This window comes from Topomyia yanbarensis, chromosome 2, assembly GCF_030247195.1.
Source record: "Topomyia yanbarensis strain Yona2022 chromosome 2, ASM3024719v1, whole genome shotgun sequence".
Taxonomy (NCBI): domain Eukaryota; kingdom Metazoa; phylum Arthropoda; class Insecta; order Diptera; family Culicidae; genus Topomyia; species Topomyia yanbarensis.
In genome coordinates, this window is record NC_080671.1 from 143291016 (window position 1) to 143307702 (window position 16687).

Consider the following 16687-nt stretch of genomic DNA (forward strand, 5'->3'; position numbering starts at 1 on the left):
AGTTAATCTCAGGTTTGGGTTTATTCCAAACTTTCGAGTGGGTAATTCCCCCCTCGGTTATTTTCGAGTGGGTACTACTACCCATACTACCCACGTATTCCGCCGGCCCTGACTAAGCTGAGTTATAACTATAGGTATTCAATTAAATAGTTAGGATAAGATGTGGTAAAATTCGACAATTCATTCTAAGTCTAAGTCGCTTCCAGTTGCGTTTGCAGTTCCATATTCCAAGTTTCCAATTTTTTTTCGTAGTGTGGGCAAGGATGCAAAATGCCTACCTTTTCTGCGGCTGTAATTTTTCTGCCTACATTCTCATTTCTCTCTCGATGCTGCTGTCATTCGCTAGTGCAGGACGCCCAGCGCTGTACGGCTGCCTGTGTGCAAAGCAGTAACATGACAAAAACTACTGTCCCCAGTACAGCCACCAGACGCGAGCGGTACAGCTTCTCTTTCCTTATTTTACATTTTTTAATATTTTTAATCTTTTTAATATTTTTATTCAAAAATGACGACAATTAATGCGGCTCACGGCCGGCATCAACGCTTTCGTGTGCGGGCCTCTCCCTTTGACTATGCAGAGAAAAATGTACAAAGCGAGAGAACAAACTTTACTACGCCACACTCTCACCGAGTAGTCGGAGTACAGCAGCAAAACAAAAATGTATTCTACTGCTGTACGGGAAAATGTACTAGGTTTGGCTACCGTTCTGGCAAGAGCTGTAGTGATGCGTCGCTGTAGCAGGCTGTACGGCTTGTGCAAATGTAAATATACCGAAAAAAATGTAGTTTATCGGTACCGTTGGCATCCCTGAGTGTGGGCAAAGAATGATACGAACCGTATTTTCTGTCTGTTGGTTCGTAACGGGGTGTTTTCTAATTGTTGTTCATCACGCTACAAAACTGACACCTGCGACAGGTATTCGGTTCAGCCAAATACAAATTAAATATGCCAAGAACATGTGTATGTCTAAACTGCTGTCTAGAAAGAAATCACGTCTGATCTGTAGAACAATAGAAGCTGAAAGAGGCAGATGCAGAGGCCTTGCCTCCAACGATTTATTTTTTACTCACTATGGACTCACGGTCCTCCGAAATGTTGGAAATTTCTTATGTGGCCGGACGATTCATTCTATATTTCCGGAGCCATATAATTTCATAATTTCATAACAGCCTATGAAGATAATATACCTTTTATTTGAGACTAAGTTTGTGAAAACCGACCCAATTATCGTCAAGAAACTGAGGTGAGTTTGTTAATTTTGACAGATGACCACTTTTCCCAGGTACTTCCAGAACCGTCTATAGTGGCCAATGTTGCCAACAAGATTTCGATGTGATGTGATATTTGACTCCTATTTTAACAAAAAAACCGTTTTAATCCACCTAGTGGTGCAATTGTGCCTTTCTCATTTATCCAAACTACGATTCCATGGCTGGTTATGTTTAATATAATGGTACAAATGTCTATTAAATATTCAGTGCGATTTACACATACGTACAATGAATCGAGAGCTACGAACTTAAGTCGCTATATGTCGACGCTGAAACACTTGAAACCAGCGGCGAATACACGAGGAGGGTTCGGAGATTTGGACACCGCCAAAAATTTTCAACTTGCTAAGAAATTTTAAATTAGTTTCTCAACTCAAAATCATTTCAAATCAAATTTTGCCCTGGTTTTTCAGACCCACTAGGAAAATTTATTCTAGAGAAATTAGAAGATTTTATTCGCGTAGAGGGGTACTTGATGAGGGAAGGGTGGTGAGTGATGTGAGGGGGGGGGGGGGGGGTCACCGTATTACCCTGACTACGACCCTGTTAAAATACAGAAAACCTATGCAAGTCAAAAAAAAACATGGCCGGGATTAAGTTGACGATGTTCAGTGATTGCATAACCTTCCTATAGGAAAAAGGCAAAAATGTGAATTTGCTGTGTGTCCGCATTCTTAAACCCGTAACTCTGGAACCAGAACTCGGAATTTGATGAAATTCATTAGCAGCCTATGGGACCGTTGTACCTTTCATTTGAGACTAAGTTTGATGAAATCGGTTCACTCATCTCCGAGTAACAGATGTGCATAATTTTTGATCACATACATACATACATACATACATACACAAACATACATACAGATAAAAGTAGGATGGTCGGTGTGTTCGCTGAGAGTCACTCTGCGAGTTTCCAAGCAGATGGAGCGATGCTTCAGATGCTTTGACCTCGGACACCTGACGAGGAACTGCAAGGGCCAGGACAGGTCTGCATTGTGCAGAAAATGTGGAGAAAGGGGGCACGTTACTAGAGACTGAACGAAGCAACCAAGGAGCTTGATCTGCGAACCGGAAGACGGAAACTACCACATGACGGGAGGCTTCGAATGCCCTGCGTACTTAAAGGCGAAGGCAGGCCAACGATGATGATGGAGATAACCCAGCTTAATCTCAATCATTGCGACATTGTACAGCAACTGTTGTGGCAGTCGATAATAGAAACGAAGTGTGACGTTGCAATTATTACAGAACCGTATCGTGTTCTCCACGATAACGGTAACTGGGTTGTGGATAGTGCAGGGATGGCTGCAATACAAGTTATGGGCGGTTTCCCTGTTCAAGAGGTGGTGGATAACACACACGAAGGCTTCGTGATCGCCAGGATAAACGGTGTATTTGTCTGTAGCTGCTACGCTCCCCCAAGGTGTCCAGAGCAGTACAATCGGATGCTGGACGCACTAACTGACTCGTTAGTCGGACGAATACCGATTGTTATAGGAGGAGACTTTAACGCTTGGGCCGTGGAGTGGGGTAGCAGGCTGACCAATGCAAGAGGTTACAGCCGATTAGAATCACTGTTAAGCTGGACGTAAGGCTGTGCAACAAAGGTTCCGCTAGCACATTCCGCAAAGACGGCTGGGAATCCATCATAGACGTAACATTCTGCAGCGCATCGCTGATGGATAACGTGAATTGGCGAGTTAGTGAGCAGTATACACATAGCGACCACCAGGCTATCCTCTACACCATTGGTCGGCGGAATTGTACTGTAACGCGGAGAGTGAGGACTGGCGAGCGGAAGTGAAAAATAAAGGACTTCGACAAGGACCTTTTTGTAGAAGCACTTCGTGCTGACAGCGTCACTCTAATTCCGAGCGCCGATGAGCTGTCGGAAACAGTAGCGAGGGCATGCGATGTAACAATGCCGAGGAAAATGGAGCCGAGGAACTACCGGCGTCCGGCGTACTGGTGGAACAAAAGGCTCAGCATCCTCCGGGCTGCTTGTCTAAAAACCAGAAGACGCATTCAAAGAGCAAGATCAGAGGCGGTCAGAGAAGAGTGTAAAGTAACCGGGCGGCCAGGGCTGATTTTAAACGCGAGATAGTGCTAAGCAAGTCCACCTGCTACAAGGAGCTGTGCAGAGAAATAGACGCTAACCCCTGGGGCAATGCATATCGTGTCGTTATGGCCAGGATCAAGGGTCCAATGAAATCTGTGCTGACAAACTAAAAATTATCGTGGAGGTTCTTTTCCCGAAGCACGACCCAACCGTATGGCCGCCTACACCGTACGCTGATGCTGACGGTGGAAACGCTGGTGACAATCAAGTTTCCAACGACGAGCTCCTTATTGTGGCAAAAGGGCTGAAAGCGAAGAAAGCTCCCGGACCGGATGGTATCCCCAACGTGGCACTGAAGACTGCGATCCTGGCGTTTCCGGACATGTTCAGGATAGTCTTACAGAAATGCCTGGACGAAGGCTACTTCCCGGATAGATGGAGGATCCAGAAGCTGGTGTTGATGCCAAAACCAGGGAAACCACCAGGAGATCCAGCATCGGATCGGCCTATATGCCTGCTGGATACTCTTGGTAAACTTCTGGAAAGGGTCATCCTCAACAGGCTGACGACCTACACTGAAAGTGAGAAAGGACTATCGCAGAGGCAGTTCGGGTTCCGGAAAGGGATATCGACGGTGGACGCCATCCGCACAGTCATCGAGAGCGCGGAGAAAGCGTCGAAGCAAAAGAGAAGGGGAAACCGCTACTGCGCCGTGGTCACGATCGACGTGAAGAACGCGTTCAACAGTGCTAGCTGGAGAGCCATCGCCGGAGCGCTGCAAAGAATGAGGGTTCCGGACTATCTGTGCAAGATTCTGGAAAGTTACTTCCAGAACCGAGTACTGGTCTACGAAACGAACATCGGAAAGAGGTCGATTAGGGTCACGGTGGGAGTACCTCAGGGCTCCATACTTGGCCCAACGCTCTGGAATATAATGTACAACGGAGTGCTAACACTGAAACTGCCCAGAGGAGTTGAGATCGTCGGTTTTGCAGGTGATGTTGTCCTGACGATAACCGGAGAGACCCTTGAGGAGGTGGAGATGTTGACGGCAGAGACAATAGACATCGAAACCTGGATGGCTGAAGTCAAGTTGCAGCTGGCTCATCACAAGACTGAGGTAGTGCTGGTCAGCAACTATAAAAAAATCCAGTGCGTCGAGATCAGCGTCGGGGCACAATCCATCCCATCGATGCGTGCGCTGAAGCACCTGGGTGTGATGGTCGACGATCGGTTAAATTACAACAGCCTTGTCGACTATGTATGTGAGAAAGCTTCGAGGACAACTAACGCATTGGCAAGGATCATGCCGAATCACGGAGGAGCAAGAGGCAGCACGAGACGTCTCCTGGCGGATGTCTCATCCTCAATACTGAGGTATGGAGTACCGGCCTGGGCTGCTGCGCTGAACTTAAAGCGGAACCGGACGAAGTTGACAAGCACATTTCGCCTAATGGCTGTTCGTGTCGCGAGTGCGTATAGAACTATATCGTCGGAGGCGGTATGTGTAATTGCCGGGATGATTCCCATCTACATCACTCTTTCTGAGGACGTGGAATGCTACCAGCGGAGAAATGAACGTAATGCAAGGAGACTGGTCCGGGTAGACTCGTTGGCTAAGTGGCGGCAAGAGTGGGACAACGCGGAGAAAGGAAGGTGGACCCATTGACTCATCCCAAATGTGTCTGCTTGGCTACATAGAAAACATGGAGAGGTGAACTTCCATTTGACGCAGTTTTTATCAGAGCACGGATGCTTCCGGAAGTACCTGCATCAGTTTGGACACGCTTCGTCACCCCTTTGCCCGGAGTGTGTGAACGTGTCGGTTTCTGATGAGGCGAAGCCGAAACGCAATTGAGTATGAAATAAGGATTTGTGCCCTCCTGTACAAAGACTGGTTTTACCAACAAATTTTCATCCTAGTGAGAAATTTTGGTTGCGATGAGCGTATCTGACACGCTGTCAACAGAATGGTTACTAGTATACTCTCCGAGCTGCAGAAGAAGTGGCGAAGGGACCAACAAAATAGCTAGAACGCCGCCGGGAAACCACAAATCGGTTTTCGGGAGATATTCCGCCGCCGGGGAACTCTCCGACGGTGTAGACTAGGTCCATCGCCGGGGACCAGTTGAGTAGTACGCGATATAGCACTAGGTTAGGGTCGTCGGGGCGTCAGTGAACCGGACGCAGGCTTCACCGGAATCGCCGGACCGACCTCGACACCCTACCGGGTAGCTCGTGAGTAGGCTGGATTCACCGACGGGGATCAGACCGAGTAGACCGTGTCGAATAGCTAGCAGTGGGTCGTTGGGGTGCCAGTGAACCGGAAGCTACGCTCCACCCGGAATCGCTGGATGGACCTCAGCACCTACTGGCTGGCCCGTTGAGTAGGCTAGCTCCACCGCCGGGGACTAGACCGAGTCGACGAAGCGGGGAGCTAAATGGCTCACAGAAAGGTACATCGGGTCGGGAGCAATCTACCGCCGGGTAATTCACGGTAGGGTAGATTCGCCACCGTGGACTACCCGACAGAATCGTGACGAAAAGGGGAGCTAATTGGCTCACGAGATAAACACTGGTACACAGAGAAATTCCGTTGTCGGGGCACTCTCAGTCGGAGTAGGAAAATATCCGAGTCCATCTCGATAAAGCTGGGGGCTAAATAACTCAAGGAATTCCTCCGTCGAGGAACTATCGGTCGGAGGAGTGTGAGTTCATTGTTGGGAACTATTCAAGTAGATCGTGATAAGGCCAGGAGCTGAATGACTCACGGAAACACGAGATAAATGGCTCAATGAATCAGCACCTACACCGCTCACGGGGACGAGAGCTAAATGGCGACGTAGATAGACAAGCAAGAGAAGAGTCGAGAGTTAAATCAAAGCTCATAGGTCGAGCCACTCCATGAACCAAGCTCTGAGATAGAGCAGAAGAAAGAGGTGCGACGGAAGCACAACGAACCCCCCCACGAAGTAATACGATGACGTAGTTCCGTGGGGAAGAAGGGCGTAAAAAGCAAGGAATGTTTTTAGTGGTTAGGCACGAACGTGAGTCGTGAGTCCCACACAGTGTCAATACACTACATGCCAGGCTTTTGAAGCTTTTTTAACCTTACTAAAAAAACACACACAATTCGAATTCGTCGAACTTAGTCAAATGGTATAACAGACGGCCCTCCGGTAGGAATTAATTTAACGATGTTCAGAGTGATTGCTTAACCTTTCTATAGGAGAAAGGCAAAAATCTTTTAGCATTCATGTCGGCATCGGTTTGAATAGATGTTTTCTATGTGACCACATTCCACAACCCGTAACTCCGCAACAAGAAGTAAGATAGAGATGAAATTTAATAACAAGTTTTGGGGACGCAACACCGTTTATATGAGACAAACTTTTAATGAATCGGTCAAGTTATCACTGAGAAATCTATGTAACTGTTATTCTGAATTTGTATATTTCCGCCGGGGCTTCCGAAATCGGCGATAGAGGCCAATGCACCATGGTCCCAAAGCTATATTTAAGAAGACAAAACTGTTTGCGCCTAAACCGTTGGTTTTAGATATATAGTATCTTCGCCAAACTTTCTTAGAATTTTCTTTCCGATTTTTTTATATTAGTTGTATTAGGGTGGTCCTTGTGGTTAGGGTGTTCAAAGCACCAACTTTTTAGATATGCTTTAGATAATTCAGCTACATAATGTTCTACAAAGTTATAAATCAATCAAATTGAAGCAGCTTTTCTAAAGAAACTTTATGGCTATTTGTAGCGCTATGCTATATGTCACCCTAAGGAGGAAAATTTGGTAAACACCAATTTGTAGTGGTTCATATGTTATGATTTTTGCAATATTTAAGGTAGGGTGGCTCTTTAATAATTGGTTTTCTATTAATATCTTTTTATGTGATAATTTCTCGCTAATACTTTGTTCTAGAGGTTTTCAGAACTTTTATAAGTACTCATTTTGGACGAAGTAATGAACTTTCTATCTCTTTTGTATAGTTACAGGCGATATTCAAAACAAAAATAGTTTTTTTCAAAGCTATATATCTTCCAAGATTGGAAATGAATTTTCAATCTTTTAATTTCATTTGAAAGATCGGAACTTTTATAGTTTTTAGTGAAAAAGCTGCGGGAACGGCATTTCTGTAAAAAAATAATTAATTTTTACAAATGGTGTATTTTTCAACAAAAATCAACTGAGAAACAGTCAATGTGCAATGTGCACATTCTTAGAACATTTCAAGAATTGAAAAAATCTCAGAAAAAAGTTATAATGAAAAACTGATTTTTTGGGTGCCTTCTACGAATAACGCGCTTTATCTCAACACCATTACATTTTGGAAAGTATACATGTTTAGCAAGTTTTCTCGTAGCAAAATTTTCTACATTGACATCATCTCGAAAGTCGAAAGTTAACAGAAATAAATTTTCTATCTCACTTTTAGGTGGATGAATCATAACTCAGTATACATCACTTACATTTCGAGAAAGTATTCTTCACACACCAAATCACTAAAATCAACTCCTAGAGAGCACAATTAATTAAACGCACGTTTTGATACCATTGCGACCACTGTGCGCTGAGCTTTTTATGTTGCCATTGGTTTTCGATACTTGCTTCTTCCAGGGATGAGTAGAGATTACGCTGTCAGTCACTCGATGTTGCCGTGTCACATTTGAACCCAGGGTGACCTGCAATATTGTTCTGAGAGAGAGGGTACGGCGGAACAAAATTCACTTTCATTCGCAGGAGGAACTGATTCCTTTTTACATGTTTATCTTCCTGTCTGTCAGTTGTACTGTCCTAGGATCTTTTTAGCTGTCTTTGAGAAAAGACAATCTTCAGCAATGGATGCAAAATTCAGTGTTGTATGTACCTACGGGCGGATTCGAAAACAATTGAGTTGAACCTGATTCCCAACCAGCTGTTATTTTCGGAAGCAATTTAAAGGATGATTGACGATGATCCTATTAGGTATTGCTTGGATTTCAATTATTCAACTGGAACGTCCATCCGTTTCCGTGTTTTAAAATGCTGCAGGTTTTCTTACTTTTTATTGGCAGGGTTCTTGAATGGATTGAGGTTGGTATTTCAGTATAATTAGCTGTAAATTATAGTAATGGTTCCATATCGTTCATATACTTTCATAGCCGGTTAAATGTGATGTGAATGGTTTTCGTGACTTTTTAACGGATATAAATATTTTAAATTTCTATTAGATCAGCCATGGAGTATGTTTTCATGTATTTTTAGTTTGTTTCCTACATCTGGCTATCAGAAACAGTGGAGAGAGGGTGTACAATAACGACAGGGAGAGAAAATTCGTTTTATTTTTTGTTTGTAAACCTAAACTAATGCCGTCGTTTTGGCGAGAAATGCAAGTCAAAATTTTCAATAGGTTTATTGTGAGAATTGCATTTTGGTGAGTGGAAGCCTAATTGAATGTTACAAATCGCCAACCGGAGACCGTCCACGAGAGTTCCCGTCTGGTACGCATATAGTCTGAACTTGAATTGCGGTGTCGAGAATCAAGCCAGCTAGAATCCCTCACTGGGGTCTTCGAGATCCGCGTCGGGCCCCAGGCCAGGGTTACCATATTCACAAATTTTTCTGTAATGTCGCAGATTTATTTCAAAATTTTTGATCACAGATTTTTTTTCTCAGATGACAGATTTTTGGCATTTTGATGAAAATTTCACAGATTTTCACGGATTTTTGGAAATATTGATTTTTCACAGATTTTTTGGAAATTTATCACAGATTTCCACAGATTTTTTTTCCTTTTTTAGTCATCACAGATGGTAAAAAGATTTTTTTGACCGAAACACAGATTTCAATGTGGCATCAGCGAGGTTAGAAGTATACGAGTGTTTATAATTCGCGGGTATAACATCTCAGTACATCCGCTGTCCTACCACTTTTTGACTTGTTTGCTTTTACATGTTTTCCTTACCTAATGGTTAATTGTTGAAAATATCACGGTTTTTCGGATTAACAGTGTTTTAGTGCGGAACGCATTCCCTGCATAAACATGAAATTGAGTGTCGATAGAAATACTATTGCATTAAAATGACACGAAAACAACCCCTGTCTTCTCGGCTATTTTGTCATCAGCTGATTGAAATGCTTTTGTCTAGCAAGCTTGGGTTTGATGCCTGATTTTTATAATAAGCGTACAGTGCATTAACCTATTATGGAAATTCAATTTACGTGTGATTTAACTAACTTCATTCTTGCCGAAATCTAGCATAATATCTGAGTTTTGATAAACGCAATCATTACCGATAAGGTACTCATTTTGAGACAGTTTTTGAGTTCAGTTTTTAATAAAACCTCTACATTTTTGTTATACAATTATGTAAATTTGTATATTAAAAAATGTATGCTGTCGCTAAACCTGTCAATTCGGATTTCCAGCATGGGTTTTTCAAGAAACGCTCGACTCTTTTAAACATAATGGCTTACGCCAGTATCGTGTATCCTGCTGTGGAAGAACGACAGTAGACGCGGTGCATTATGATTTTACCAAAGCTTTCGATAAAGTTTAATATAATATTACCATTAATAAGCTGGAAAGGCTTGGCTTTCCCCTCTGGCTTACTAATTAGCTTAAGTCCTACCTAGACAATGGATCAGCTTATGTGCAAAATTCAAACCTTACCTGATTTTACCAAAGCTTTCGATAAAGTTTAATATAATATTACCATTAATAAGCTGGAAAGGCTTGGCTTTCCCCTCTGGCTTACTAATTAGCTTAAGTCCTACCTAGACAATGGATCAGCTTATGTGCAAAATTCAAACCTTACCTCGATTGTTTTCGAATTACCGACTGGGGTCCCGTAAGGCAGTCATCTCTGGCCTCCTATATTCATCTTATTCATAAACGACCTCTGCGAGCGAATCCAGTGTGGAAAGCTGTTATATGCCGACGACCTGATGATTTTCCGAAAAATAAAATCTCCTCTAGACTATGTAGTTCTTCAAGCTGAAATCGACTTAGTTCAAGATTGGTGTAATCGCATCGGAATGGATTTGAACACAAAGAAGTGCAAAGTGGTCAGCTTTAGTCGATGTCGCTTGATTTCAGAGTAGATGGCGGCAGCCTAGAAAGGGTGCTGTCAATTAAAGACCTAGGCATTGTATTTGACTGCAAACTGAAATTTAGCGACCATATTTCCACAATAACTGCCAAAGCTTTTGCGACGCTCGGTGTCTTACGAAGAAACGCTTCAGATTTCAGTGATCCGTATGCACTCAAAACGTTGTACTGCTCTCTGATACGCAGTACCCTGGAATACGCTGTCCAAGTTTGGGCGCCACACAACGCAGCTCAACATGATCGAATCGAGCAAGTGCAAAAACGTTTCTTACGATTTGCTCTTAGACATCTTTAGGGGAGAGTGAGGACACTTGATCCTTGGGGCTATTTGATTCCCTTGTCATATCTTATAATCTATACGAGTAAAGTTATCACAATATTGAAATAAAATGAGATATTTGGTCGTTTATGATGTTTAAACAAACAATCTGATGTATTACATTTGGTTTGAAAAAGTTATATAATATTTTAGAAAATATGCGTTCAAATCCATCTGGAAGATCTTTTTACAAAATTTTGAACGGTTGAATGTGATCGCCGAAGTAATTATATTTGAATATTTTCAAATACGATTACTTTCTAAGGGCTTTTGTCTAGAAAAACACTTTTTTCAAATCAAGAGTTTCACAACACATACAAAAAAATCTAAATTTTGTTCACCTCATACAACAGGTATCTTTGATCCCTGTGACACTGGGTACTCTTGATCCCTATCATTAGTTCTTTCAAACACTTTCAAAATGTATAGAAATAGAAAAAAGTCATTTCCATAATGTACCTGGCACTACTAATTGATCTAAAATGTTTTTTTTCCTTGATCAAATATGGTATAAGTTATTGGAAATTGGAAAAGCAAATTAAACAGCACTGATTTGCCTTAAATACTTGACTTGATTTTCTACTGTGGTCAAAGTTTGCCGTGCATCTAAAAAGTTAGTCTTTTTAATTCATTTGTCAGGATAGGTGATTAGCTGAACTTTCATGCCAAGAAGTCATAGTGTGCTTTGTTTCTTCAGGCCTAGTAGGCGGGGGATCCAGTTACCACACGTTTTCACAAAAACCTCCTTTTGACATGATTTTCAAAACTGTTCATAGTATTGACAGGATATAGTATTCGGATTTAAACATTACAATATTAATTGACTACAAGCTGGCGAACTTTGCAATTAAAATTTTTATTTCATTTAAAAGTTATGAGAAAAAAACAAAAGTGGGATCAAGCGTATCCACTCTCCCCTAATGGGGCGATCCAGTACGTTTGCCTTCATGCTCCGACCGATGCAAGCTGTTGAATATGCAGACTCTTGAACAGCGACGGGTTTTACTATAGAGGCTTTTAGTATTCGACGTTATCACTGAAAACATCGATTGTCCTGATTTCCTCTAGAAACTAAACTTTTATGCTCCGAAGCGCCGATTTCTGAACCCGCCTATTCTTTGGATCCCCCGGCATAGAACTACATATGGACAGAGTAACCCGATCGATATGTGTTGTGTAAAGTTCAACAGATCCCGTGCGAGCTCCTGACGACTGCGCGTGGAACCTATTTACTAGGCTGGGAAATATTTTTTTTCCAATAAACAGCGTCTTGTCCATGTCCGCGAATATCTGATATCAGCTTTGTTTCGTGTCCTTAGAAGTCACAAGTGTCGACTTCCTCAATGATGGGGCTGACTGTTGATTTTGAAATACTAGACGCAGCTTTTGCCGTCAGTATTATCTGAACAGCTGCCTTAAATTTGGAAATTGTTTGTTTTTCAGGTAATGCTATTGAAGACTAAAGATGTGCAAAGATGTGATGTGTGTAATGATACTATCGCATTATGTTTTGCACATGCAGGGCCAGATAGTCGGTTGTCACGGTTAAGATGGACACGTCTATCTATACCAGGACATATGCTAGTGAACTTGGGTGATTCGTAGTTATGCTGCCTAAGCTCGACCCTCATTAGCATAAGACAAAGATTAAGCCCGTACGATATTAAGCCTGTTCTAATGACCCTACCACTTCTAGTTTTCCGATCTGTTTACTTCACATCCTTGCTCTCACTTGAGTACTATGGTTCTAATTTTCATAACTTCCCCTACCCAGTAATCTCTAGCTAATTGAATGTCGTTAAAATGTAAAAAAGAAAATGTGACTAACATAATCGAAATAAAAAAGGAAAGAAATATAACAGGAATCTTTTAATGGCCACGGGGCAAGTAAGTGGTATCAGATCTTGTAGTCGAACATTGATTTTTTCATCGTCCATATATGAGAGGCTGAGAGCAAGAGTGGGTTAAAATTTTGCTCAGAGCAAAAGTGGGTTAAAATATTCTGTTAGAAGAGAAATGGTATATTTAGGGGCCATACACTAATTACGTAAGGGCATATGGGGGGAGGGGGAGTTTCAAAATATCTTACAAATTCTTATCTGAGGGGGAGGGAGGGTTTGTTCTTTCTTACGTAATATCATAAAAAAGTAAGAAAATGATATCAATAAGAAAAATATTCTTTACACAAGAATTATTTATTATTTGTGCCATGAACATTTTCTATATCAAACAAAATTAGCATATATTGTACATCATGGCCAAGGAAGGCTGGACCTGGAATTGAAGTGTTTTGCAACAGCAGGATATGATTGTTAAATTAATTATGTAATTTTGTTTATTGTTGCCATAGTGAGGAGCGTCTTAATTGTCGATGGTGTTAGAGCAGTTACATCAATTTCTTGATGCTTGGTGGCACATTGTTCTGTTCGGGAACTGGGGTCACAGTATGCCTTACAAGTTAAGAAGTGCTGACACTCTTCGTGTTGATGGTCCAATATCCTTCTATTCATACTTTTTGTTCAAACCACAAGGTATTCGGAAAATGTCCTGTCATGCGATTGTGACAGATCTTGTGGGCCGAATATTTCCAAAATGTGAACTGTATTTTACTTCAAGAAAATTTGAAGATGTCGGAGCTATGCGTACGATAATCATCGCAGTTGGAGCTCAGAATAAATTCATGCCAGAACAGGTTATAAATTCTTTTGAGCTCTGCATCACAAGAAAATAGATTCAAAGGAAGTAGAATATAGCGAAGCAGATTATGTGGATCAGATTGGCTTTTCTAAATATCACCCAATAGTTATTGTACTAGGATGGAAATAAAATTACTACAGATGATTGCAGTTAAATTTTGTCATGAATTTTCTTGAATTAATTTTATAAGTATCGTTTTTGCTATCTTATTTAATGAATTACCAATATGATTTTTAATTACGAAAATCATGATAAGATCTTATGTAGGGGGGAGGGGGAGTTCGTCAAAATCTTACGAATTCTTATCTGGGGGGAGGGGGAGGTTGGAATGTTCTAAAAATGCCTTACGTAATTAGTGTACGGTCCCTTATCACAACCTCAGGCAAAAGTGGGTCAAATATTAATTCGTGCAAAAGTGGTTTAACAAAATTTTCAGGGCAAGACTGGTATAGAATATTAACCTATTTTTGCGCTAAGAAAAGAATCAGATATTTCTTATTCGGACTTGTGGGTAATGAAATTTTAGTAAATTTTTCGATGAAATCGTGTAATACAGGATCTGTATTGGTCAACAGGCATCGGAAATTGACCATTACCGTCATTTTGAAACCCAAGATGGCGACTTCCAATTACCACATAATAGTGAGAACCACCGTCAATATGGGTGTCGTTTGAAAGGGAGTGGTCAGTAGACATCGGAAATCATTAATCACGCTATTTTGAAAACAAAGATGGCGACTTTCGATGACCAAAAAGTATAGAGAACAATCATCAATATGAGTGTCATTTGAAAGGAGGTGGTCAGTAGACATCGGAAATCGATAATTACGTCGTTTTATAAACCAAGATGGAGACTTTCGGTTATCACAAAATAGAGAGAACCATCATCAATATGGAAGTCATTTGAAAGACAGCGCACAGTAAGAGGTAGTATTGACACATGTTGAAATATGTATTTTAATAACTCAATAAATAACTGAATATGACGCAAGGAAAAAATCGATGCCCTAGTACTACATTCCGTAGCGGAACATGAGCTCCGTTTTCGACAGACTTCGCATCCTGATTATTACTCGAACATGCAATGATATGATATATGAATAAATAACACAATTTAAACATAATTTGTACGGCTCGAGAGCAGATCTTCCGGATACCTAGAGTATCGAGCTGTATTTCCTGACACCGGTTTTCGCAGGTCGGCAGCTGAAATCTGTTTTACCAAGGAAGATGTTGGAGTGAAAAGCGTATTAACTGGCATTAGATGGCCTCGATTCTGTCAACGCCATTCTGGTAGTACGGATTCCAAACAGCGGAACATTACTCTAGTGCTGAGCGAACTAGCGTGCAATAGAGTGATTTTAAACAGTATACGTTCCTAAAGTTTTTCGATAATGAACCCAAGCTGTCTTCATGCCTTATCCACGAAGTATGAAGTGTGTGGTGCTGATTTCATGATGACTCTCCCACCCTTGACGTGAGAGTGACTTGGAATGCTCGAGTCGAATAAATAGTAGTTAAACTGAATCGGATAGCGTTTCCACGTAAACGTAACGATTGAGCATTTACTCGGATGTAGGGTTGGGAGTACCGGTTTTACCGTTACCGAAAACCGGTAAAACCGTCCAAATATCCTATACCGAAATACCGGTATTATAAGAATGAAAAAACGGTATTTTCGGTAATTTGGTAGGAAGGACTATTTAACAGCTTTGAAACGCTTTAAAAAGCTTTTTACTTGCTAGTATTTTCAAATTAGGTGCCATGTACAGTAAGTTTGCCTGTTTTAGGACATTTAATGATATAAGCAGGGGTATAGTGCTTATGTAAGCAGCGATAACAACCCGAAAAAAAATCCCACATGTCAAATAAAACTTATCAAAATATGGAGGAACAAGAAAATCTGCAAGACAAAATCAATCAACTCCATATTTCCCTACTCCATTTTGTATTCAATTTATTCACACTACTGGCAAATCTATAACGCACCTAGCATAGAACTCTGACAATAAATTCTGCAGTTTTCGTCAGCAATACTGCCTCAGGGTACGTCGAAATGAAATTAAAAGTTGTTACAAAGCACTGGTTTTCAAGACAAGGTGGAATTTATGCGCAAGCGGTTTCATAAATTGAGTATGAGTGTTCGAATGACACTTTTGGATACTAGTGACAAATTTGACCTTGATCAACCTGTCCTATAGCGTTTTCGTTTTCGATAGACTGAAACCCATTCCAATTTATGGTAAACATCACCTTCACGTCCGAGCAATTGGGTAACTAGAAAACAATAACTTCAGGTCTGATTTTCTATGCATTTGTTTTTAAAATCTCGGAACGCTTACTGCAACTAGCTAACCAATATGCTTTTTGGACTAATAAGCGACGACATTTTGCATACTACGATACACAAACCAGATGCTGAATCACATCCCATTTTTTATTTTGATTATAGAGGTTTTAATCTTAGGGCCATATGGCTCTCTTTTTGAGTTAGAAAAATTTCTAACCCTTTTGCGGGATTGAGAATCGAACCCAGGTGAGCTGCGCATAAGGCAATCGATTTACCAACTATGCTATCTCCGCCCCTTAATGTGGACTTTAAAAAAGATCATAATACCATAAGAGAAATCAAATCAACATTCATAAAGCTTATTCGATATTGGAGTACTGTAAGAGCCAATCATGTTCTCTGTTAAATAATCAAATGCCCAATTGGCTTTACACGTTGAGCGATTATTTTATTAACACAGTTTTTATTTTTTTTAAATACCGGTTTTTACTGGTTTACCGGTTTTTTCATTTTCAATACCGAAAATACCGGTTTTTTTTTTAAAATCCTCCGGTTTTCGAAACCCTTCTCGGGTGTAAAACCTTTCTGCTTAGATCACACCACGTACTAAAGCTCTCCTATTCACTCTGAAGAAACTCGGCATCGGTTTTATCCCGTATTTGTCGAAAAAAATTTCATGTCATGGGCGAAAGAAAGGCGGGGTCCTTGTATTTTGATATTGACGTCATTAAAGAAGAGGAGGAATATTACGGGACCAATATGGCTTCCTATTGAGATGCCGGATGTAGTGAAGAATGGTGCATATAGGCAGTCCTTAATGCTCATTTGGAATTGCCTTCCACCGAGGTAGGAACGAAACCAGCGGAGGAGTTGTCCATGAATACCGAGTTTGTTCAGCATCGCTAATGCGAAATCATGGTTGATTTTGTCGAAGGCCGCCGATAGATCTATGGT